This window comes from Budorcas taxicolor, chromosome 9, assembly GCF_023091745.1.
Source record: "Budorcas taxicolor isolate Tak-1 chromosome 9, Takin1.1, whole genome shotgun sequence".
NCBI lineage: Eukaryota > Metazoa > Chordata > Mammalia > Artiodactyla > Bovidae > Budorcas > Budorcas taxicolor.
The window spans coordinates 11,097,817-11,122,791 of record NC_068918.1 but is presented as its reverse complement, the minus strand read 5'-3'; the positions used below and the strand labels follow the sequence as shown (position 1 = coordinate 11,122,791).

At 41.5% G+C, this 24,975-nt stretch overlaps 1 pseudogene; it reads right to left on the bottom strand.

Annotated features, from left to right (window-relative positions):
* Positions 1–493: 493 nt before the first annotated feature.
* Positions 494–24,975, bottom strand: part of LOC128053560 (mitochondrial import inner membrane translocase subunit TIM44-like) — a 74,067-nt pseudogene continuing 49,585 nt past the window's right edge.

Genomic DNA, 24,975 nt, shown 5'->3' with positions numbered 1-24,975 from the left:
ATACAGGATAACCAGGGCACTGTTAAGACCAAAAAAAAAAGAGCTAGAACAGCTTGGCTGATGTGGCCAGTGGGCCCAGCCCCCACGGCTTGGCCCTGGGAGGGAGTCTCGGGGCTGGGGGCCTCTGGGCCCTGCCTGGTTTGTGCATCTGTGGCCCAGCAGCCACCAGCCTGCCAGGGGCAGGGCAGCAGTGCAGACTGTCCCCTCCCCACCCCATTCAGCAGGGGTTGCAGCCGGCCTGGTAGGGCAGCAACAGAGCTGACGGTCTTGTCCCCAGAGATCTGGTTGCTGCAGGTGGACACCAGTACCCAACGTGTCCTGAGTGAGGGTCAGTCCCAGAGGCCTCAGTTGTGGCCACCCTGCTCATAGGAGCTGCTCTGTGCTGGAGGCTGAGATGTCCGGGAGCCGCCAGGTGACAGAGGGTTTCAGCTCATCCTGGTCTGGGCAGAGCGCCCACATGTACAACATTAGCGGTACCTTGTCCAGGTCGTTCTCAACCACCTCGCCTTTGGGGTTCTTGATCACCGTCACCAACTGGGCCTGGAAGGTGGTGATTAGCACAGGCCTCTGCATCCATCATCTTGCTGTGACCTTGACTGTCAGCAAGTCCTTGACCTTGACTATCAGCACTGTGGGACACCCAGCCTAAGGCGTTGTTGCTCTTGGCACGCTTCATCTTCAAGAGCCGATCAGGCACCACATTGCTGTCCCTGAAGTCCTTCAGCTGCTGCTCCCACTTGGAGTCCTTGTGCAGCGACCCCAGTGCCTCCTCGTTGGCCTCAAACACTTCCTCTTCCTTGAACTTCTCTCGGGCCGCAGGTAGGCCCGGTCTGCCCGGGGACACTCGGGTCCATCTTCTGCTGGAGGGACTCCACGCCCTGGCAGGCGGCTTTGAAGGCAGCGGTCCAGTCGAGCTTCTCCCCGCCTTCGGACAACAACTTGGCCGCCAGCTCTGTGGTCTCGGATGCTTCTTCCACACCCTCCTTGATTTTCCCGCCAAGGTCACTTTGACTGACTTCATCAAGACTCTCCTTCCCCGTGCCCATGATCTCCCCCAGCTTCTTTCCTGATTGCCTCTTTCCTTCTCAGAATTTCTGATTCGATGGTTCTGTATCTCCTTCTATGGGGTCGCACAGAGTCGGACACGACTGAAGTGACTTAGCAGCAGCAGCAGTATCTCCTTCTGGCTTCTTGACCTTGACTCGGAACTTGTTAAAATTTTTTTAACTTTCTTTCATTTCTTTGTTTTCGGCTAATTCCTGTTTGATATTACCGAGCCAGCCAGAGAGAAAGCCTTCTCTGTTTCCCAAGGCACAGGATTTGGACAGGGTCTGCTCTCCGCTCAGCTGGTAGCAGCACCAGGTTCTGGCTGGACCGGAGGTGGACTCTGCTGTGGACCATCTCCGCGGGCACGGTACCAGCCTGCCCGCAGCAGCGCCGGCACCCTGCTGCAGGATCCCGTGTGGGGAAAAGCTTTGATTGTGTTTTTAGAGCATTTACTTTTTAGAATTGGAGAAGGAAATGGCAACCCACTCCAGTGTTCTTGCCTGGAGAATCCCAGGGACGGAGGAGCCTGGTGGGCTGCCGTCTATGGGGTCACACAGAGACGGACACAACTGAAGCGACTTAGCAGCAGCAGAACTTTATTCATTTCAGACCTTTTCTCTTTCTTGTCTGGTGAAATCCTATGCCTTTAAGGGTCCAGCTCTCTGTGAAGTCTTCCCTGACTTCAGGAAGTGTGGATCTCTCCATTCTGAGAATTCCACAGCACTGCTCTCCATATCTTCATGACAAAATTACTTCCCTTACTATATTGTGATTTGCCATTTTTAAAATGTCTCTCACCAGTTACTTAAAGATGCCTTACTGAGGACAGGAATTGGGTATATGATTCCTGGGTCCCTCCTAGTGCCCAGCAGGGGTACATGGGACACAGGAATTATAACATGTATGTCAATCATATGGATGAGAGGCATCAAAAGACACCGTCATTTCTCCACTTATTCTTGGGTTGTGCATGTGTGTTTCTGTATTGTGGGAGTATGGAATACAGTTATGACCATGTAGCCATCAGATATGAAGGGTGTGTCCATAATGGTCCATAGAGAATCTGTGAAAATAGTTCTTGGGCTGAAATATACAAAGGGCTTGAGAACTGTTTATGCAGGCAATCACACCCTGAAAAGGAAGTGTGAGAGCCTTATTTGCCAAATAAGGCTAACATACCATGTAGTTATAACCCCATGCTTATCCCTACACCATTGCTTTTGTATTTAAAATCAGAACTTCTAAAAACATTTTCTTTTTTTTTTTTTAATGTGCATTAAGGGCACATAATACATGATTATATACTTAAACTGACAGTTGTGATTTTTTAGTAGAAAATAAAGGAAATGGTCAATATTTTTTGGTAGTTAGTTTTAAGCCCGTGTGATAAATCAACATTTTAAACAAATTTATTCATCTGACTTCTTGTATTCTGGTTTCATCTCATTGTGTGTGTGTGAGAGAGAGAGAGAGAGAGGGAGAGAGCAAGAGAGATGAGCCTTGTAAACCTTGCTGAGAAACAACCACCAGCAAAGCAGTGGCAGATTCTAACTGAGTTATCACAGAGTTGCATTACTACATCCTTCCCCCTAATATAGGCCATGCTATTTTGTCATTTGTCAACTCCCTGAAAATATCCTTTTCCCCCCCACAAGTCAAAAATGTCTTCTTTAGGGCATACAGGATAAGTTGTAATAACACATTTGATAGCTCTAAGTAATTCTCTGCTACCAATGTACACAGTGAATGTTATTAATGGGAGAGTTTTTCCATGGGCCCTGAAAATAGCCAATAACTCAACCTGTCAGCATTTTGATAACTACAGCCTTCAATTTAACATGAAGAAATATCAGATTCAGTTTAGTAGTCTCAAAAGCAATGAATACAGATGATGAAATCTCTTCTTTCAGGCAAAGAGACTGCAAATTATACATAGACACTTATTTCGAATAATGTCATTTCAATTTGCTTCTCAGTTGCCTGATATTAGAAGCATTTATTCAGGAATTGGATGAGAATTTAATCATCATTTCAGAGCTCCAGGCCCATCTCAGGGACCGATGGAATATCGTTATCAGCAACTGAGCGGCAATTCTTCCTACCCCCTTCCTGCATTTCCTTATCTCCTTTTTCTTCTTACTTTCCAAGTTTTATTTCTTTGTTTAAAAATTTTTCATTGGAATATAGCTGATTTACAACGTTGTGTTAATTTCAGATGTACAGCAAAGTGAATCAGTTATACATACACATATACCCTGCCCTCCTTTTCAGATTCTTCTCCCATATAGATTATTACAGAATATTGTATAGAGTTCCCTGTGCTATACAGTGGGTCCTTATTAGTTACCTAGAGCTCTGACAAACCTAGATAGCATATTTAAAAGCAGAGACATCACTTTGCCAACAAAGGTCCATATCATCAAAGCTATGGTTTTTCCAGTAGTCATGTATGGATGTGAGACTATAAAGAAGGCTGAGCACCAAAAAATTGATGCTTGCAAAATGTGGTGCTGGAGAAGACTCTTGAAAGTCCTTTGGACAGCAAGGAGATCAAATCAGTCAATCCTAAAGGAAATCAACCTTCAATATGCATTCGAAGGACTGATGCTTGAAGCTCCAATACTTTGGCCACCTGATTCAAAGAGCTGACTCATTGGAAAAAGACTAATGCTCGGAAAGATTGAAGGTAGGAGGAGAAGGGGGCAACAGAGGATGAGATGGTTGGATGGCATCACCGACTCAGTGGACATGAGTTTGAGCAAACTCCAAGAGATAGTGAAGGACAGGGAAGCCTGGCGTGCTGCAACCAATGGAGCCATAAAGAGTCGGACACAACTTATTGACTGAACAATAACAAGTGTGTATATGTCAATCCCAGTCTCCAAGTTTATCTCTCCTCTCCCTTACCCCCTAGTAATCATAAATTTGTTTTCTAGATCTGTAACTGTACTTTGTAATGGGATTTTATTTTGCCTGTAAAACCAGCTCTGATGTAAAAAGCAAGCCCACCCTTGGAGATGGTCTATTGTAGAAAGGACCAGTGATATGTTGGTAAATGCTTATCAGTGTAGCTGATTTCCAGCCACCAGCATGTTAACACTGAGGGCAGCCTTGGGAAAAGAGGCCCCAAAGCACCTTATTCTGCAGCACTTCCATTGTACAGTGACAACATAAGAAAATGCCATCAAGAGCATAGATAACAGTAAAATGTACTGACATAATCAGAAAGTGGAAAGGTGTGAGTATTTATTACCTTTTTTATATAATTTATGTAATTGTATTTTTAATATAGTTTTTATAATGGCTATACTGGCTAACAAAATTCCTGATAATTTAATAATTTTTTCTCATGATACTATGGGCTTCCATGGTGGCTTAGATGGTAAAGAATCCTCCTGCAATGCAAGAGATCTGGGTTCGTTCGATCCCTGGGTCAGGAAGATCCCCTGGAGAAGGGAATGACTACCCACTCCAGTATTCTTGCCTGGGGAATCCCATGGACAGGGGAGCCTGGCGGGCTACAGTTCATGAGGTCACAAGAGAGTTGGACATGACTGAGTAACTAACACTTTCACTTTTCATGATACTATAGGAGCTGGCTTCAGCTATTGAATAGGACGCTTTACTCAACCTGCCTTCAGGACCCAAACCCTCCCCATCCAGCCCTGAACCCATACAGCATCACTTCAAGCACTTCTTTTGCTAGCATCTTCAATCAGGAACATTTATTTGCTTGGAATGGCCAATTGTTTTGGTTAGTGGCAAAGAAGTGCAAAGATTTGTAAGAAAGAGTAGATAGACCAGAAAGAAGACTGGGACATCCTTTAACTCCCCCAAACCTAGAAACTTTTACTAAGTATCTTGAGTTACAGATGGACAGCCTGCTTCAATTTTATATTCTTGTATTTGGCTCACCACCTCCCAATGTCTTATAATTCAGTTTATACACACACACACACACACACACTCACAGTTTTATATTTTTATATTCTCTTGAAAAATCTGAAAGTCTCGGCCAGTATTACCATAGGACTACAAGCCCCTGGGTCTGAATAGTGACCCTTAAATGGCCTTGAGCTCTCCAATTCAATCTCTTCAATTTGCCAGTCCCTGGGGAGTGAATGAGTGGTCCCATTATAACCATGGCTGCCCCCCCAATCCCTGCTGCCACCCCGCATCCTGGCCATCTCTACACATCACCACAGCCCAAGTCCAACTTGCTTTCAGTCATTCATTGTCTGGCCTGTATGTCTCCTTCTCAACCTTCTTGATTGCACAAACAGCCTTTGAAGTCTCATTTCATACCAGAATTGTCTCGACTTTGGATGAAAGTTACTGATTCTTCTACCATTACTCTGGGCTTGTTTCAGTGGTAAAGAATCTGCCTGCCAATGCAGGAGCCACAGGTGATGTCTGTTAGCGAGTTTGAATCCTGGATTGGGAAGACCCCCTGGAGTAGGAAATGGCAACCCACTCCATTATTCTTGCTGGGATCCCATAATCCCATGGACAGAGGAGTCTGGTGGGCCTCCGTCCATGGGGTCGCAGAGAGTCAGACATGATTGAGCACGATGATTGAGACCATTACTCTGCTTGTTCTGCCTTCACCAACTGAAACAAATTTTTTATTTTTAAAAAACCACCAAAACACTTTTATGTGCCTTGATTTTATGAATATCTTATGAATGTACTATTTTCATTGCCCTGTTCTTTTACAAGTCCCTTTTAGATGGTCTGTTCTTGAAGGGCAGTGCTCAGGAATCATAGCCATTTAGCTTTCTTTGCATCTCACTTAGTAAAGAATCATGGACAGCTTTCTAAATGTTCTTTCATAGCTTCAAGAATGGGGATATTCACGGTGAGCTGATTGATGCATGCTTGTGAGTGGCAGCGTTTGAAACAATCACTCTATCTTAGAGCAAGTTCAGTTCAGTTCAGTTCAGTGGCTCAGTTGTGTCCAACTCTTTGTGACCCCATGAATCGCAGCATGCCAGGCCTCCCTGTCCATCACCAACTCCTGGAGTTCACCCAAACTCATGTCCATCAAGTCAGTGATGCCATCCAGCCATCTCATCCTCTGTCGTCCCCTTCTCCTCCTGCCCCAAATCCCTCCCAGCATCAGAGTCTTTTCCAATGAGTCAACTCTTTGCATGAGGTGGCCAAAGCATTGGAGTTTCAGTTTTAGCATCATTCCTTCCAAAGAACATCCAGGACTGATTTTCTTTAGAATGGACTGGTTGGATCTCCTTGCAGTCCAAGGGACTCTCAAGAGTCTTCTCCAACACCACAGTTCAAAAGCATCAATCCTTCGGTGCTCAGCTCTCTTCACAGTCCATCTCTCACATCCATACATGATCACTGGAAAAACCATAGCCTTGACTAGATGGACCTTTGTTGGAAAAGTAATGTCTCTGCTTTTGAATATGCCATCTAGGTTGGTCATAACTTTCCTTCCAAGGAGTAAGCGGTCTTTTAATTTCATTGCTGCAGTCACCATCTCCAGTGATTTTGGAGCCCCAAAAAAGTCTGACACTGTTTCCACTGTTTTCCCATCTATTTCCCATGAAGTGATGGGACCAGATGCCATGATCTTGTTTTCTGGATGTTGAGCCTTAAGCCAACTTTTTCACTCTCCTCTTTCACTTTCATCAAGAGGCTTTTGAGTTCCTCTTCACTTTCTGCCATAAGGGTGGTGTCATCTGCATATCTGAGGTTATTGATATTTCTCCCAGAAATCTTGATTCCAGCTTGTGCTTCTTCCAGCCCAGCGTTTCTCATGATGTACTCTGCATATAAGTTAAATAAGCAGGGTGACAATATACAGCCTTGATGTACTCCTTTTCCTATTTTGAACCAGTATGTTGTTCAATGTCCAGTTCTAACTGTTGCTTCTTGACCTGCATAAAGGTTTCTCAAGAGGCAGGTCAGGTGTGTGGATCTTAGAGCAAGAGCCCTCATTAAAGAGTAAGTTATGGTGCTAATAAGAGTGCTTTCAAATTTCTAGCAGTCTCCATGGCTTAGCAAATTACGTCTGCATCAGAGCTTATGCAGAAATTGTGCCAAGACACACTCTCAAAAATCCACAATCATTGTGCCTTTCTTTAAATGTCTTCTAAGTTGTGCATATATAATGCATAAACAAGTTCTAGCTATTTTGTGAATTAAGAGTAATGAAACAATATTTCAACTGCCTTATCCTCGCAAACAGAAACAACCACTAGCTTTTATTTCTAAACGTTTAATTCATCACCACAGCCACCGTCATCTGGACTACAGATGGCAGACATACTTTCTGGAAGTCTATTTCCAAGTAAACAGCATTTCCTTCAACGGTTCTGTAGAGAGAATACACAGTGTTTATATTCCTCTCAGCTCTTCTCTGCATTTTGCCCGAGATTATAAGCACATTTGGGAGGAGAACCAGCTCACTGAAGAACAAGTGTATTCTGTCAAATTGGGTTAGAAAGGAACACTAAACTCAGAGTAGAGGGAAAATCCTTATGAAGAGATTCTTTTGGTTGGGTTGGGGTTTTTTGTTTAATTTGCATATCGCTTACTCAGTCTTTTGTGAGGGCACAGTTATCATTTCCAGTTCTGTTTTCTTTGTTCATAAATTCCTGACCAGACATAATTCACTTAATTAACAGCTCTCTGAGTCAATTGAGTTTGCTGCCTTTGGGGACAGACGCCAGAGGGCCAGAAACTCCTGAGTGAGCTGGCGAGGCTCCAGAAGTGCATAATCACACACTTGGGCTGTTTCTGAAGAAACAGAACAGACCGGACGCAAACGACAGCAGCAGAGAGCGAGGCCGCTGTGACAGGAGGGGAGTCTCCCTCTGTCTTCAGTCTTGGAAGAGCTTGCTTTCCATGTATGTGTGAGCCCCAGTGACACACACAGACACAATGAGCTCAAAAATCAGAGCAGGCAGATGTCGGTAGCCAGCTCACTGGAATTTCTGGAACCAGTAATTTCAACCACTTAACATGAGCATTTGATCACTGGAAGTATGAAACATACAATCAAAAATAAAAAAAAATAGAATAGATAAAATGAAATGAATGGAAACCATCACATTACTGGGTTCACTGTGCTTTCAGGGATTTACACCTGTTTATAGCATGAGTACTAAGTTTTTATTTCTGAGGTTTGCTGTTACTAGTGTTGATTTCTGGGCTGCAAGATAACTGGGGCAAAGGTTGTTGGGGATCCTATTGAATGATCTGGCTGTGTGCTTTTAGAGAGCAATTCCATATTTCATATGGTGGATATTAAAGTGGGACAGGTGCCTTGGGGCCTGAAATGTTTATGACTGCTAATTACTGATTTTTTCTGTAGAAAAAATATATATGAAATTTTATTACCAGTACCATTTGAATATAAAGTAAATATAACAAAACATATTTACTAATCTATAACCCACTTGATTTCAAACAGTATTCTATACACAAAGTTACTATATCAATTATTATAATAGTTCAGTTTAAAGTAAACTTTAACTTTATGTTTATGTTTAACTTTAATAATTACTAATATTTAGTTGTACTTAACTGTAGCATATCTAAATGTTTATTTGGAAGTGGTAATAGATCAGAGGTCTTCTGATTATTTTTTATTTTTGATTTATTCATTTTTAATCTGAGGATAATTGCTGTACAATATTGTGTTGGTTTCTGCCATACATCAACATGAATCAGCCATAGGTATATATATGTTTCCTGCCTCTTGAACCTCCCTCCCACCTCCCACTCCACCCCACCCCTTTAATCAGCATTTTATGTCCTCTATATTTCCTTACTCCTGGGTTGATCTGATAGTTGACCAATAAGGAGTACCCAGAGGGAAAATTAATACTTTTTACAGGTAGATAGCACCATATCACCTGTGGTAAATGGTTGAATGTTGCTGTATGTTACCTTTTCTTGTGTTCCCTCCCATAAAGCATCCTGATTAGACAGGTCAAGCTCCACTTCTGAGTCAGAGAATCTTACAGACCAACTTCATTTATTCAAGCAACTGCTCTAGGAAAAGCAAAATGCTAAGCAGTGAAAGCAACCTACAAAATTTTGAGTAGTAAAAGGAAAAAAGTGGAAATGAAAGCAAAAGTCACTCAGTAATGTACAACTCTTTGTGACCCCATGGACTGTAGTCCACGGAATTCTCCAGGCCAGAATACAGGAGTGGGTAGCCTTGCCCTTCTCCAGGGGATCTTCCCAAACCAGAGATCAAACCCAGGTCTCCCGCATTGCAGGCAGAGTCTTTACCAACTGAGCCACAAGGGAAGCAAAGGAAAAAAGAGTGTAGAAATACAGATTATACGCTGTGATTTTGCAAAGAACTAACTGCGGCTGAGTAGTCCTGGCCTCAGAGCAGGGCTAGAAGCACAGTCCTTTTTTTGGCCCACTTGTTGTTTTTCTTTTTATTTTTTTTTTCTCTCTCTTTTTTTTTTTTTAATATTTTTATTTATTTTATTTTTTTAATTTTAAAATCTTTAATTCTTACATGTGTTCCCAAACATGAACCCCCCTCCCACCTCCCTCCCCATAACATCTCTGTGGGTCATCCCCATGCACCAGCCCCAAGCATGCTGTATCCTGCATCAGACATAGACTAGCGATTCAATTCTTACATGATAGTATACATGATAGAATGAACAATAAAACTGCAATAGGCAGCCGGGCCCACCTGCCATGTGACAGTGACCCCCCTCATCAGCACGTCTGATTTCCAGAGGCTGGAGTCCGAGGCAGCCTCGGCAAGTACACAGATTAATATATTTGCCCAAAACGGAAGAGTTTTTGAGCTGTCAGCCCTGGTTTTGTTCTTTACATAAGGTCTTTGAACCGAGATGGTAAAATTCTTGTCACTTCCATGTACGTTGTTGTTTTGGTACAAATGAAGACATGGGAGAGGGTGGTAATCATTCCTAAACTACTGAAACAAAGCAAGGTGGAGTCTATTATTCCAAGGGCCCTGGGAATTGAATTTCTTCAGAAACATTCGAGAAAGAAGGAAGCTAAATGTTAAAAGGCCTTAGTGTTGATTAAAAAGTGAGATCAGAAACAAACCAAAAATAAATAAAATGGATTCAGTATTTTACAATTAGGAGATTCTACACAGTGACACACAAACTTTTACGTTTTTGTATTCTCTTGAAAAATCAGAAAGTCTGGGCCAGTGTTAGCACGGGGCCACAATCCCTTGGGTCTGAGTACTGATCCTTAGATGGCCTTGAGCTTTCCAGTTCAAGTCAGTTTCACCAGTGCCTAGGCAGTGAGTGACTGATCTCATTACAACCATACCCCCTCCTCCCCCCATGTATCCTTCCTGCCTGGACAAGAAGACATTTGAGTCTCTGTCACAGAATTCCTCATGAGAACTCGGTCACTTCAGTCATGTCTGACTCTTTGGGACCCCATAGACTATAGCCTGCCAGGTTCCTCTATCCATGGGATTATCCCAGCAAAAATACTGGAGTGGGTTGCCATTTCCAACCCAGGGGATTAAACCCACGTCTCCTGCATTGGCAGGCAAATTCTTTACCACTGAGCCACCATAGAAATCCCATAGCATTCCTCATAGAAAATTTTCAGATCCTCTACTAAAACTATGTGACTATGAACAAGTCACATATCCTTCCCATCCTGTTTCCTCATCTCTGAATCAGGGATGATAATACCTGTAACAGTACACATATCTCGTAGTGTTGAAGTGTAGATCATACAGCCTGCAAAAGAGCTTCTCATGTGTTAGCTACTGTTGTTCATTTATTATTAAATAATTTTATAATTATATGAGTATTAATGATTGATCTAAAACCATTAAATGATGAGTCAAATAAGTTTCTAATTCTGATTTTTTTCTTCATTGTATATATAATGTCATCAGCAACACATCAAGAGTAATCAATGAACTGTAATTTAGAGGTGTAATTTGCTGATGGGGTCAGAAGCAGGTTTACTATAAAATTGACAAAATGTCAGAGCCCCTCATTTTTAATGGACCATTTCCAAGGCCTGGGAGAGAACCTAGAAATGAGTTCACCTAGTCATGTGCTTTTCTAAAATGTGTCAAAGTAAGATGGATTCACTGGTTAAGACAGTTGTCTCTTTCCACTCATTTTTCCTTTGTCATACTTGCCCTGTGATATCAGGGATTTTAGAGTGGCCTGCGGAGAAGGCAATGGCACCCCACTCCAGTACTCTTGCCTGGAAAATCCCATGGGTGGAGGAGCCTGGTGGGCTGCAGTCCATGGGGTTGCTAAGAGTCGGACATGACTGAGCGACTTCAGTTTCACTTTTCACTTTCATGCACTGGAGAAGGAAATGGCAACCCACTCCAGCGTTCTTGCCTGGAGAATCCCAGGGACGGTGGAGCCTGGTGGGCTGCCGTCTATCGAGTCGCACAGAGTCGGACACGACTGAAGTGACTTAGCAGCAGCAGCAGCAACAGAGTGGCCTAGCTTTTGGGAGATACAGATAAAGGGAGCTGAGCAAAGGAAGCATATGTTTTTGGTTTAATGGAGTATATTTATGTAGCTTGTGGTCTCTTCTGGCATTGTTACTTATTGCAAGGTATCCAGGTATAAAGATGACTTCCAGGAAAACCACTGTTGTCCACCAGGCTGACTCACCAACGGTAATACAAACTGTAGGGTCAGAGATGAGGCTGCAACATGAAAGTGCTCTAACCACTCAGCCCTAGATATGGGGGCCATGTGGGGGAAACAAGGTTTGGAATGTATGGGCCGAAGCTAGTCTGCAGAAATCTCTTTTAATTATCAGACTCGCAAAGCAAAATTGTTAGTGGAAGATTTGGTTTGCTACAATACTTACCGAAATAGGAGTTTTGTCAGAACAGATAAAATCATTCAGAATATACAATTTTAAATACTCTATATGTTTCTTTTTTGTGGAAATCATGCAAATATGAGTTTATAAGAATTCTTAACCTTATAGAGCAAAACTGTGGCAGTACCTCATGCATCTGAAATGTCTGTGTGGCATTCTGTGCTTTCTGCAATGCATTAACTTGTTCCTCAACAAGCTTTACTGTTGTTGTTACTCAACATCTTGTCCTGACAGTAGTTCCAGAAGAAACTACCTATAACACTGACATTGGCATAGTGAGTCTGCACACAAATTGTCTAAAAGCAGTAAGATGACCCAAAGAATAGAGGGTCCCAGTGATAAAAATTCCTACATATATCCATCAACAAGTTAATGTATGTAAGATGGAAATTGTTTGATAGATAACCAGTAAGGACCTACTGTTCCCTACTGTATAGGGAACTATAATAAATATTTTGTAATAACCTAAAGGAAAAGAAGCTGAAAAAGAATAGATATATATGTATAATTGGACACCTTGCTGTATACCTGAAGCTAACCTGACACTGCAAATCAACCATACCTCAATTTTTTAAAGTTGTTTTATTACCAATTTATATAGCTCTATAGAAGGCAGGAGCAATTAAACTGTATTTGAAATGCACTTTTGCAAACCTTAAATTCAGATTGTGTACATTGTTCTGAATTGTGGACTATGCCAAAATTTAAATAAAATGAAATTAAGTATCCTACTGCAAGCCAAAAACCTATTCTGAAAGAAAGAAGACTGTTCACTTCAGTTCAGTTGCTCAGTCGTGTCTGACTCTTTGCGACCCCATGAATCGCAGCACGCCAGGCCTCCCTGTCCATCACCAACTCCCGGAGTTCATTCAAACTCACGTCCATTGAGTCAGTGATGCCATCAGCCATCTCATCCTCTGTCGTCCCCTTCTCCTCCTGCCCCCAATCCCTCCCAGCATCAGAGTCTTTTCCAACAAGTCAACTCTTCACATGAGGTAACCAAAGTACTGGAGTTTCAGCTTTAGCATCAGTCCTTCCAAAGAAATCCCAGGGCTGATCTCCTTCAGAATGGACTGGTTGGATCTCCTTGCAGTCCAAGGGACTCTCAAGAGTCTTCTCCAACACCACAGTTCAAAAGCATCAGTTCTTCGGCACTCAGCTTTCTTCACAGTCCAACTCTCACATCCACACATGACCACAGGAAAAACCATAGCCTTGACTAGATGGACCTTTGTTGGAAAAGTAATGTCTCTGCTTTTGAATATGCCATCTAGGTTGGTCATAACTTTTCTTCCAAGGAGTAAGCATCTTTTAATTTCATGGCTGCAATCACCATCTGCAGTGATTTTGGCGCCCCCAAAAATAAAGTCTGACACCGTTTCCACTGTTTCCCCATCTATTTCCCATGAAGTGATGGGACCGGATGCCATGATCTTCGTTTTCTGAATGTTGAGCTTTAAGCCAACTTTTTCACTCTCCTCTTTCACTTTCATCAAGAGGCTTTTGAGTTCCTCTTGAGCCTCAAAATGGTCAAATTCTCCTACTGGGTCTGAAGGAAATGGAAATCTCTTGGCAGCAACATCGTAAAAAGATAGATATATTGACTAGAATGAGAATGCTTTCAGAAGGAAAAGCAGTGAAAGAAAAAGAACGTTAAGAAGGGGAATTGTGTGTATGTCAGCCCTCTTCTCCCAGTTCGTCCCGCCTATGTCCAGTCTGCTCTCTACATCTGCATCTCTATTCTTGCCCTGCAAATAGGCTCATCTGTACCATTTTCCTAGATTCTACATATATACATTAACATATGGTATTTGCTTTCCTCTTTCTGACTTACTTCACTCCACATGACAGACTCTAGGTCCATCCACATCTCCATCACGTGACCCAGTTTTGTTGAGTTTTGCTTTTATGGCTGAGTAATATTCCATCGTATATATGAACCACATTTTCTTTATCCACTCACCTGCGGATGGACATATAGCTTGCTTCCATGTCCTGGGGTACACATGTATACATGTAGCTGATTCACTTCACTGTATAGCTGAAACTAACATTGTAAAGCAATGTTGTAAAGCAATTGTAAAAGAACATTGCAAAGCAACTGTACACAATGAAAGACATTTTTAAAATAAATTTTTTTAAAAAGAGGAGAGAAATTATAAGTCCACCAGAGCATTCCAGATAGTCAGCAACCGCTTATCTTGAGGAAGAAGTTGATTTTGTTAGGAACCATGTCTTCTTTCCTCATGTTGTTACAGAAAGCAATAAAATGTTCAACATTGTTAATGACAGCAGTTTTTCAGAACTGTGATCCTCATAATATGTAGAGAGAAATGAACAGAATGCAAAATAAACAAAAAGTCTTAAACAGATATTTTGAGAAGAAAAAAAAATGCACCTTATTTTGAGACCCGGACTAGCCTAGCCCAACAATAAAATTGCATGAATCATTTTAAACTGTTTTCAGTGAGACAGACACAACTGACGCAAGACAAGTGCCCAGTCTGAATGACCATATTGCGAACTCTCAAGTCCTGGAGATGACAATGAGTACAAGGAGGCTGTGTTTACTTGTTTTATATGCAAGTCAAGCCAAACAAAGCACACTGAATCAGCATTTTAAGACCAAAGACAACTCAGCATTATTCCTGGAGTGCTAAACCAAAGACAACTCAGCATTATTCCTGGAGTGCTAAACCAAAGACAACTTAGTATTATTCCTGGAGTGCTAAAAAGTAGTTACAGTTGTTAAATTTTAAGTGAAAGTTTTGTCCTTCAGGGTCATAATGAAAAGTTAAATTCTTAAAAATAATACAAATTTAGTGTGAATCATGTTGTTCTTGAATTTAATCCATTGTTGTGTCAGGACTTAGGAAAAAATGTTGAAGTGAAAAAAAACAAGTGTGACTTACTTTTCCAAACATTTCAAAAAATTTTGAAATAATGGGAGAATCCATACAAAATGAAGTGGAAAACCAAACACCACCTACCATTCCATTACTGTAGATTCTACCCTGGTTACTTGGCAATAACAATGCACACTTGTTACAAAAGGAAATCCTATGAGCAGTTTTAAGCTTTTTTTTCCCCCTCTGGCCAAACGAAAATCATCTATTTGTGAGTTTCTTAAATCAATAAAATATGTTCTGGACAATTGCAACCTGTCATTGACAACCATTTGCCATCAGTTGTGTGGCAGCATAGCAGTTATGAGAGATGAGAACCAAGATCTGTGTGAATATGTAACATGTGTTTCTCCATCTCTTCATCTCATCAGACAGAAAGTTGCTTCTTAGGACCAGAAGTTATTAATTACTTTGGCATTTTATAATAGTTTTGTTTTCTTTCCAGATCCATCTGACTGATGGAACAAATGAAACACGTATGCTATCCTGGATCACTTTGGAAGAGTAAGTATAGCAAGATGGTCCATGTCTAATAGCACTGGAGCTAAGAACATAGATGAGGCAAGACTGGCCCGTTTATGTTGGGGGCTGGAGAATGGGTTCGCTATATTGTCTATTTATTTTTATATATGTTAAAAATTAAAAATAAGTTAACGTTTTTTGGTTTGGTGGTAAAAGGAAAAAGCTGATTTCCTGTTCATTCAAGTTATGTACAGACCCAGATTTATTCATTAACTCACTTCCTCTAGCAGAAGCTACAAAATTTGGGGGGAAAAGCTCCTTATGTCATTTCTCCCTTTTCTATAGATTTCATGCTCAAAAGCTGATGGGCTATAAGAAAAGCAATAAAGATGAACAACAAAATAAATAGACATATATGGGGGCACTGAGAAGCAAATTGTAGGGAAAAATTTTCAGAGCATGATAAAAACACCAATTCATTACAAGATAAACTTCTAATAGAAGTAATAAACAGGGTATTTGATTGTTTGCTGTTCCATCCAATTAATGGAAAAGAATTATATGAACAATGAAGAAATATTTATAAGATTTGTTTCTTGGATAAGAAATACTAATATCAACGAAGATAATCTGAAATTCACACCACATTTTCATCACTACAGAAATCTTCCTTGTCCCAATTTTCAGTCAACCTCCCCACCTCCATTCCCACAATAGACAACCAATCAGTATTCTCATTTCTGACTTACAGCTTAGTTTTGACTGTTCCAGGCTTTAATATAAATAGCATAATATACTGTTCCCTCTTCTGTGAATGTCTTCTTTCAAGTCAGGGTACTATTTGTAAGATTAATCCCTGTTTTATACATATCACAAGAGGGACCGTGCTGAAAACAGCCTCCCAATGACTCCCTTTCCTGTTACCTCATCCTTTTATAATGGAAAATTGCTACCCCTGCCATCACGTGACAAGGTCTATATACTACCCCATGAGACAGACTGCTTTTATGACTTGATTGACCAATAAAATGTGATGGAAGTGATATTCTTTGACTTCTGAATCCAAGCCTTAACAGAGCTTATAGCTTCTACTTTATGTCTTGGAAGAAGAGGGTGAATGTGCGTGCTCCGTCATGTCCGACTCTTCACGTCCCCATGGACTGTAGCCTGCCAGACTCCTCTGTCCATGGGATTCTCCAGGCAAGAATACTGGAGTAGGTAGCCGTTTGTTTCTCCAGCAGCCATATAAGGAAGTTCAGGCTATCCTGCTGAAGAGACAGGCCACATTTATAGAGAATGGCCCTAGAGGATGGGAAGACCACCTGGATAAAGGGCCCCATGGAGGTAGGTGTCCAGCCCACTGCCAGCATCAAGCCACCAGGAGGTGAGTGAGGCTCTCTTGGTTCCATCCAGCAACTGAATATAAATGCAAGTCAGCCCAGGCAGAAATGCCACTCTCTTAACCTACAGAAATAATACACCATAGTTGTTTTAAGTCATTATATTTTGAAGTGATTTGTTACACAGCCCCAGATAACTGATATACAGTGGTTTGTTCCTTTTCATTGGTCAGTAGAATTTCATTGAATGGGTATACCATCATATAATTCAGCAATTCATTTCCTTAGTTGTTTTTTCTCCCCTAATTTTGACAGTTATGGAACAGTTGCTATGAAAATCCTTATACAGTTTTTTTTTTTCAAGTGGACCATTTTTAAAGTCTTCATTGAATTTGTTACAATATTGCTTCCTAATATTTTTGGTTTGCTTTCTTGGCCCCGAGGCACGTGGGATCTAGTTCCCTGAACAGAGATCAAAAATGCATTCTCTACATTGGAAGGTGATCTACTGGATCTCCAGGGAAGTCCTTTGTACAGGGTTGTTGTTGGTTTTATTTTTTCTTAAGTGAGTGTATTTTTATTTCCCTAAGAGTTGAATTGCTAAATTATATTTTAAATATATGTTTAAACTACCAGATTGATTCCCAAAGTACTTGTCTTTATACATTTCCAGCAATAGTGCATGAGAGTTGCATTTGTAACTTCCCCCAATACTTAGTATTGTCTGTTTATTCTATTTCTAATTTTAGCTATTCTAGTTACCGTAAATTATGCTTTTAATCTGCATTTCACTGATGTTTAGCATCTTTTCATGTGTGCATTGGCCACTTTTATCATTATAATCATATAATTTCTTTTGTGAAGTATGTTTTGGTTTTTGCAATTTTTTTAACAAGATTACTCATTTTTCTATTAGTTAGCAGTTGGAATTATTTATATATACTGGGTATGAGTCTTTTATGAGATATTTGTATTGCAAATATTTTCTTCCAGTTATAGCTAGCTTTTTCTTTTATCACCTTAATGAAATCTTTTGATGCATGGGAATTTTGTATATGATGGACTATACTTTATAATTACTATTTTTCATCTACAAAACATGTGCCATCTGTGTCACAAAGATCTTCTATGTTTTCCTCTAGAAGTTTTTGAGTTCTAAGTTTTGTGTGTGTGTTCTTAAAACCTTATTCTTTTTTTAAAGAATTCTTTTCCATTATGGCTTATCACAGTACAATTTGATCTTGTTTATCCATCCTATATATACCAGTTTGCATCTGCCAATCCCAAACTCTCAATTCAGCCTTCTCCCAGCCCGCCCACCCAGCCTTTTCTTTTCTGCTCTCTGTGTCTGTGAGTCTGTTTCTGTTTTACAGACAGGTCCATTTCTGTCATATTTTAGATTCCACATAGAAGTGATGTCATACGGTGTTTGTCTTAGAGATCTCTTTCTGATTTACTCCACTTAATATGGTAATATCTAGGTGCATCCCTTGCTGCAAAATGGCATTATTTCATTCTTTATGGCTGAGTAGTTGAGTTTTAACTTTTAGCTCTATGTAGCATTTATATCGGAGAAGGCAATGGCACCCCACTCCAGTACTCTTGCCTGGAAAATCCCATGGACGGAGGAGCGTGGAAGGCTGCAGTCTATGGGGTCGCTGAGGGTTGGACATGACTGAGCGACTTCACTTTCACTATTCACTTTCATGCACTGGAGAAGGAAATGGCAACCCACTCCAGTGTTCTTGCCTGGAGAACCCCAGGGAAGGAGGAGCCTGGTGGGCTGCCATCTATGGGGTCGCACAGAGTCGGACACGCCTGAAGCGACTTAGCAGCAGCAGCCAGTGTTCTTGCCTGGAGAACCCCAGGGAAGGAGGAGCCTGGTGGGCTGCCATCTATGGGGTCGCACAGAGTCGGACACGCCTGAAGCGACTTAGCAGCAGCATTTCTATAGAAAAATATACCTGAATGTACATGCATAGCCATCTGCTTCTCTGACTGAACCCTGACCGATACACAGCCCCAGCAGCAGAGAGGCTGACACTGCAGTTTAGACCTGGAGCAGAACTTTCTCTTTTTCTCAGTTCCACATTTTTGTTGTTGTTGTTATTGTTAATAGGGTGGTAGTAGTACATGAACCATGTTGGCTGAGACGGCAAAGAATCTGCCTGCAATGCAAGAGACCCCAGGTTGACCCCTGGGTTGGAAAGATCCCCTGGAGAAGGGAATGGCAACCCACTCCAGCATTCTTGCTTGGAGAATCCCACAGACAGAGGAGCCTGGGCGGCTACAGTCCATGGGGTCGCAAAGAGTCGGACCCAACTGAGCAACTAACACACTTAACACACACACACATGCTGTCCTTTTGGCTTCAGCCTGAGTGAGGTTTCCCGTGTGTCTGTGTTAGGTCATTCTGTTCTCTGGACTCCCAGCCCCTGATCTTTCCTCACGGGGTTAGAAATGGAAACACTGACTTCCTCTACAGTTTCTCTGGAGTGTAGCTATTTTAGTCTATTCAGGGTGCTTTAGCAAAACACAATAGACTGGGTAGCTTATAAATAACAGAAATTTATTTCTCCTGGTTTTGGGGGCTGGGAGTCCTAGATTAGGGTATCATCATGATTGATGGGGGCTTTCCTGGTAGCTCAGATGGTAAAGAATCTGCCTACAATGCAGGAGACCCAAGTTAGATCCCTGAGTAGGGAAGATCCCCTGGAGATGGGAATAGCTACCCATTCCAGTATTCTTGCCTAGGAAATCCCGTGGATGGAGGAGCCTGGTGGGCTACAGTCTGTGGGGTGGCAAAGAGCTGGACGTGACTGAGCACCTGTCACTTTCACGGTCAAGAGAGGGGCTTCTTCTGGGATGCAGACTCTCCTTGTTTCCTCCCATGGGGGAAGGGAGCAAGGAGTCTCCTTGGAGTCCCTTTTACAAGGGCACCAATCCTATTCTTGAGGGTAGAACTCTCATGACCTAATCACGACCTGATCATGTCCTACTGCTAAGTCACTTCAGTCATGTCCGACTCTGTGCGACCCCATAGATGGCAGCCCACCAGGCCCCCCCGTCCCTGGGATTTTCCAGGCAAGAACACTGGAGTGGGTTGCCATTTCCTTCTCCAATGCATGAAAGTGAAAAGTGAAAGTGAAGTCGCTCAGTTGTGTCCGACTCTTCGCGACCCCATGGACTGGAGCCTACCAGGCTCCTCCGCCCATGGGATTTTCCAGGCAAGAGTACTGGAGTGGGGTGCCATTGCCTTCTCCGGATCATGTCCTAGGTGGGGTCCTAATCAGACCCCACCCCCCGATACCATCCCCTAGGGGTTCTATGTATAAATTTGGAGGGACACACACATTCAGACCATAGCAAGTGACTCCTTGCATACTAGAAGCTATCTGAGCAGCAATCAGATGTTACAAGCTCAAGGAATTGAGGGTTTTAAATTACGAATTTTATGTGTTTTAAACAACAAGCTTTGGGGAAATAAAAGAAACATGAGATAATCCTTCTTTTCCCCATCTTAGTCACAAATCAACCTGTCTTCACTATAGATGGGAACTTTTTATAGCATATTAGCCTTGGGGTTTAGTATAATGGTTTAGTTTGATTAATGAATGGAATTAGTCTGGAAAAAAATATCGAGGTTGAAGGCATTATTTATTGCCAGATATATTCTGTTTTATAAACAGAAATGCAAGTGAACTTCTTGTTCCCCAGACCTGGGGTGCTAGGGAATCATTCATCACAGCTGTCTTCCCTACAGCTATGAGTTCCCAACAAATGCTAGCATTCCAGGTCTGCATCGTCCAAAACCCCATCCCTCAGATAAGAACAACGCTCACACTGATTACAAGCTCAACATATCTGCATGTAGCTCATCTCCCGAGAAAGAAATGCTTTCTAAATGGTTAGTACAATTTTCTTTATTGCTAGCCACTAGGCTTCTGTCTTATCTTAACAAAAGACAGAAAAAGGAAGTTCGAAGATAAGCCATTTTTCACATAAAGAACAGCCTAGAAGCATTTACAAATGGGAGCAATTTAGACCATATCCCTTCCCATGATTTACAGCAAAAATCTGGAAGACCTGGGTTACTGCCTCCACAGCTGCTCCCTGCTTCTTCTTCTTCTTTTTTTTTTCCCCCAGATGAAGGAATCAATAAACTCAAATGGAATTCAAATGGAATTAATATCATTGCCTGAATCACTCAATTCGCATAGAGGACTTCAAGTTAAATGGTAGCCTTTTGTCCTAGAAAAGAAAGTTAATCAAACTATCTTGCAGCTCCTCAGCAAACTGTGTGATTTGTTCCTAGAGCATGTCTTACACAGAAGTAAAAACAGTTTGCCAGTTACCAACCTCACAGCATTCAGCAAAACTCTCCAGTAATCCCACATTTTAAAATATATGTCTTTTCTTGAGCAATCTGTTAAACCATTGCTTCAGTCCTTCAAAAGTAACCATAACTTTACCCCTTTTCACTTCACATAGGCTCAGCATGATCAATGACTCTTCAAATATAAAGAGGTATCGTTTACCATCTCAGCAGAGACCACCCACCAGTGAAGTGAATCTGTTCGTTCTTCTCCAGGTGTGCTGTGAGGTTAAAATGCCCAAGACGTAATGAAGCAAGTGGTATTATTGTATTAGTCCTTGAAGTCTGAACAGATATTTTCTTTCTAGGGCAATTCTAACAACTCATAATTAAATGTCAGAATACTAATAAAACACCAGAAAATTATTTTAAAATAAAACAAAAAGAGAGAGGAAAAATTTGGATGTCAACCTTTAGCAGATAAGAAACTTAGGTCCATGTGGATGTTTGGAAAGGTTTCTAAAAGTTTTTTCAAGCAAAGCTGAACATCCAGCACATTCACTACCTTACTGAGCATTTGGCTTCTGTCTAGTTGAGATCTTAAGTACAACTTCTCTCAGTTTCCCCAGGGAAATGACTTACCTTAGCTCCAGGCTGAGTATAAACGAAACAGGCTGGGACGTGGAACCTGGAATCCTTTGCTGCAATGCTTGCACTGGACACACAAAATAGAAACTCTAAAGGACTAAAGACGAATGCATGTGCAGTTGGGGCAAATCATGGACAAGATACAGAATGATCAACACCCCCACCACTGCCCTCGCCACCCACAGCCATTTCTGAAGAGCCGGGAGCAAAAATAGTGTTTGACGCAAAACCCAGAGACTGCGCATGCGCCTGGCACTCAACACCGCTAAAGGGGAGTGAGACCACCTAAGCCACCCCTCTACCCTACCCCTGGACACATTCTTACCCTCGCCTCATATAAGAAGCAAGCTCTCCCTCTTTTCGGGGAGTGAGCAAGGGAGACTTGTGTATTCTTGCTCCCCTCTGCTATAACAGGAGCCCCAGTAAAACTTTGCCTGAGTTTCTTGTTTGGTCTGGAATCAATTTCTATTGATTGAGGAAGGCCAAGAACGCTGGTGGGTCTTACAGGAAGGAATGGGGCTTGTTCATGAATCTGTGTTTTCCCTCCTTCATGTAGCGCCATAGAAGTCAGGACATATGCTGATGTTTATCACCCAACCAACACATCCCCCAGGGTCAGCACAGACACTCCCAACTGGGAGACTGATTTATGTGCGGTATGTGTGGCTACAGTCATGGAGAGCGCTTGGTAAGAGGGTTATACCTTTTCTGAAAGGGTTGGAAAATTAGTATGAGAGGAAAGAACAGCACAAACTACTCTTTCACCCTTGATCCCAGATCTCAGGTAAAGGCTGAGACTGTGGAAGGAAGAGAGAGCAGGGTCAGGGATCTTCCAGGTCTCTGTCACAGCCTGAGGCTGTGGACCACTTCTTTCTTTCTTTTGCATCCATACATTTACTAAAATTAAGGCAAGTTTAAGTTAGACTTTGTTCCATTTTTTGCTTTTTCTAATTTTTAAATTTTTTAAACTGGAGGATAATTGCTTTACAATGTTGTGTTAGTTTCTGCCATAGAACAGCGTGAATTAGCCATACGTACAAGGAGACGACAAAGGACAAGATGGTTGGGAGGCATCACTGACTCAATGGACATGAGTTTGAGCAAGTTCTGGGAGATGGTGAAGGACAGGGAAGCCTGGTGTGTGGCAGTCCATGGGGTCACAAGGAGTTGGACACAGCTGAGCAGCTGAACAACAATACATATATCCCCTCCCTCTTTTTCACTTTTATTACATTTATTTATTATTAATTGGGGGATAATTGCTTTGCAGTATTGAGTGGGTTGCTGCCATACATCACCATGAATCAGCCATAGGTATACATATTTCCCCTCCCTCTTGAACCTCCCCCCCATCTCCCCATCCCACCCCTCTAGACCATCACGGAGCACTGATCGGAGCTCTCTGTGCTATACAGCAGCTTCCCACTAGCTATCCGTTTTGCACATGGTGGTGTGTATATTTCAATGGTACTCTCTCAGTTCATCCCACCCTCTCTTTCCCCTGCTGTGTCCATAACTCCGTCCTCTAATCTGCACCTCTAGTCTGGCTGTGGGACCACTTCTGTGTTCTGTAGCATCATGATCTCGTTTCACGTTGATGTGGGGTCCTGACAAGTAGCATCTTAATAGCCTCACATAGTATCCGTCCTCAAAGGCTGAGTAGCCTTCACTTACCTTCTGCAACCCTTTAGAAGAGGTCTGCTGAGTCAGAATTTTCTCTGGGGTGTCCATCAGACTAAATCAGCCCTGAAGAGCAAAACAAATACAACACAGAGAGACCATCAAAGAGAACAAAAACAGAAAGCACATATAGAAATGAAAGATAGCAGAGAAATACGAGTCAGTATCCCAAAATTGATGGGCTTTACAAGTCTCTGATGAGCTGTTTATAAATAGAGAAAACCAGCCCATACTTATTTTTAAAAATTCAAAATGAACCCAAAGTGTCTTAAAGTATATAGTTTAAGGGATTAATATTAAGGATCCATTACAAATCAGTGGATTGATAATTAGTGTGAAAGCAAAGACTTAGTATTCACTATGAACTTTATTGCTCCATAGGAGCCTCAACTCTTAGTTCCAAACATATGCCAAAATATGTACTGTTTTGTTATTAAAAATAACATTGTTCATCCTATTTACATGATTCACATAACTACTGAAGGCCATTTGCTGCTGGGTATGCTCTGGGGAGAGCTTCCCAGGTGATACTAGTAGTAAAGAACCCGCCTGCCAATGCAGGAGACATAAGAGACATGGGTTCAATCCCTGGGCCAGGAACAGCCCCTGGAGAAGGGCATGGCAACCCACTCCAGTATTCTTGCCTGGAAAATCCCATGGACAGAGGAGCCTGGCGGGCTACAGTCCAGGAGGCCCCAAAGAGTCGGACACGACTGAAGCAACTTAGCACTCAGGCACAAGCTCTGGGTATTGAGCATAGATTCATGCCATCTGAGTCTAACCTATTTTCTCTAGAGAGATCTGCTTATTTTTTATTCCTTTCAATTTATACCATAATTTATGATTTAGGCTATGAAGTCTTTCTACCTTGCTAGTTATTGCTAACATTCACCTGTCACCTGAAAGTTTGACGGCCTTCTGCTAAGGGGAAGGTATACCGGGAAGGCAGGCTCATTTTGACATCCAGCATTGGAAAGATATATTTTCTGCATGAAAATCAAATCACTCATCCAAACTCATAAGAGTTTTTGTACAATTCACACAGTCTTGTTCATGTTGTCGTTCATTATTAGAAGAATGGAGACCTGACCATATAACTTGTTGCATTTCACTCAGATTTTGGAATGCTTGAAGAAATGTTAATTTTTTGAGATGTTAAGTGAGAAAAATGTAGCTTTTTAATATAAAAACATATGTGAGCACTTTTTAAGCTTGAATGATAAAAACAGTGTAAAAGTATAAAAATCATAATTGATGATAGTTTTTCATTATATAAGGTAATATCCTTATTATGGAAAATGTAGAAAATATAGAACAGTATAGAGAATATAAAAATTACCTTTAATATCATAGCTGAGGTTTACAACTTCAAATATTATAGTATTGTCTTCTCATTATATTTGTAGCATTAGATAATCTTTTTAAATTGTGATCATAGTATTTGTACAGCTTTGTAGATTCACTGTAGATCCGCATCATTACATATTAAATATTCTTCTAAAACACGACTATGAATCGTTAGATAATAATCTATCATGTGTTTGTACTATTATCAGAAACAATCTCCTAATGATATTCCAAGGAAGAAATGGAAAATATAAACTTTTCTCTATCTCATCTGAGAAAATGTTTCACATAATTATGTGAAGTAGGAGTGAAGTGATATATTAATATTTGCTAAATGTTTAGTTGGGCTCCCCTGGGAGTTGAGACAATAAAGAATCCACTT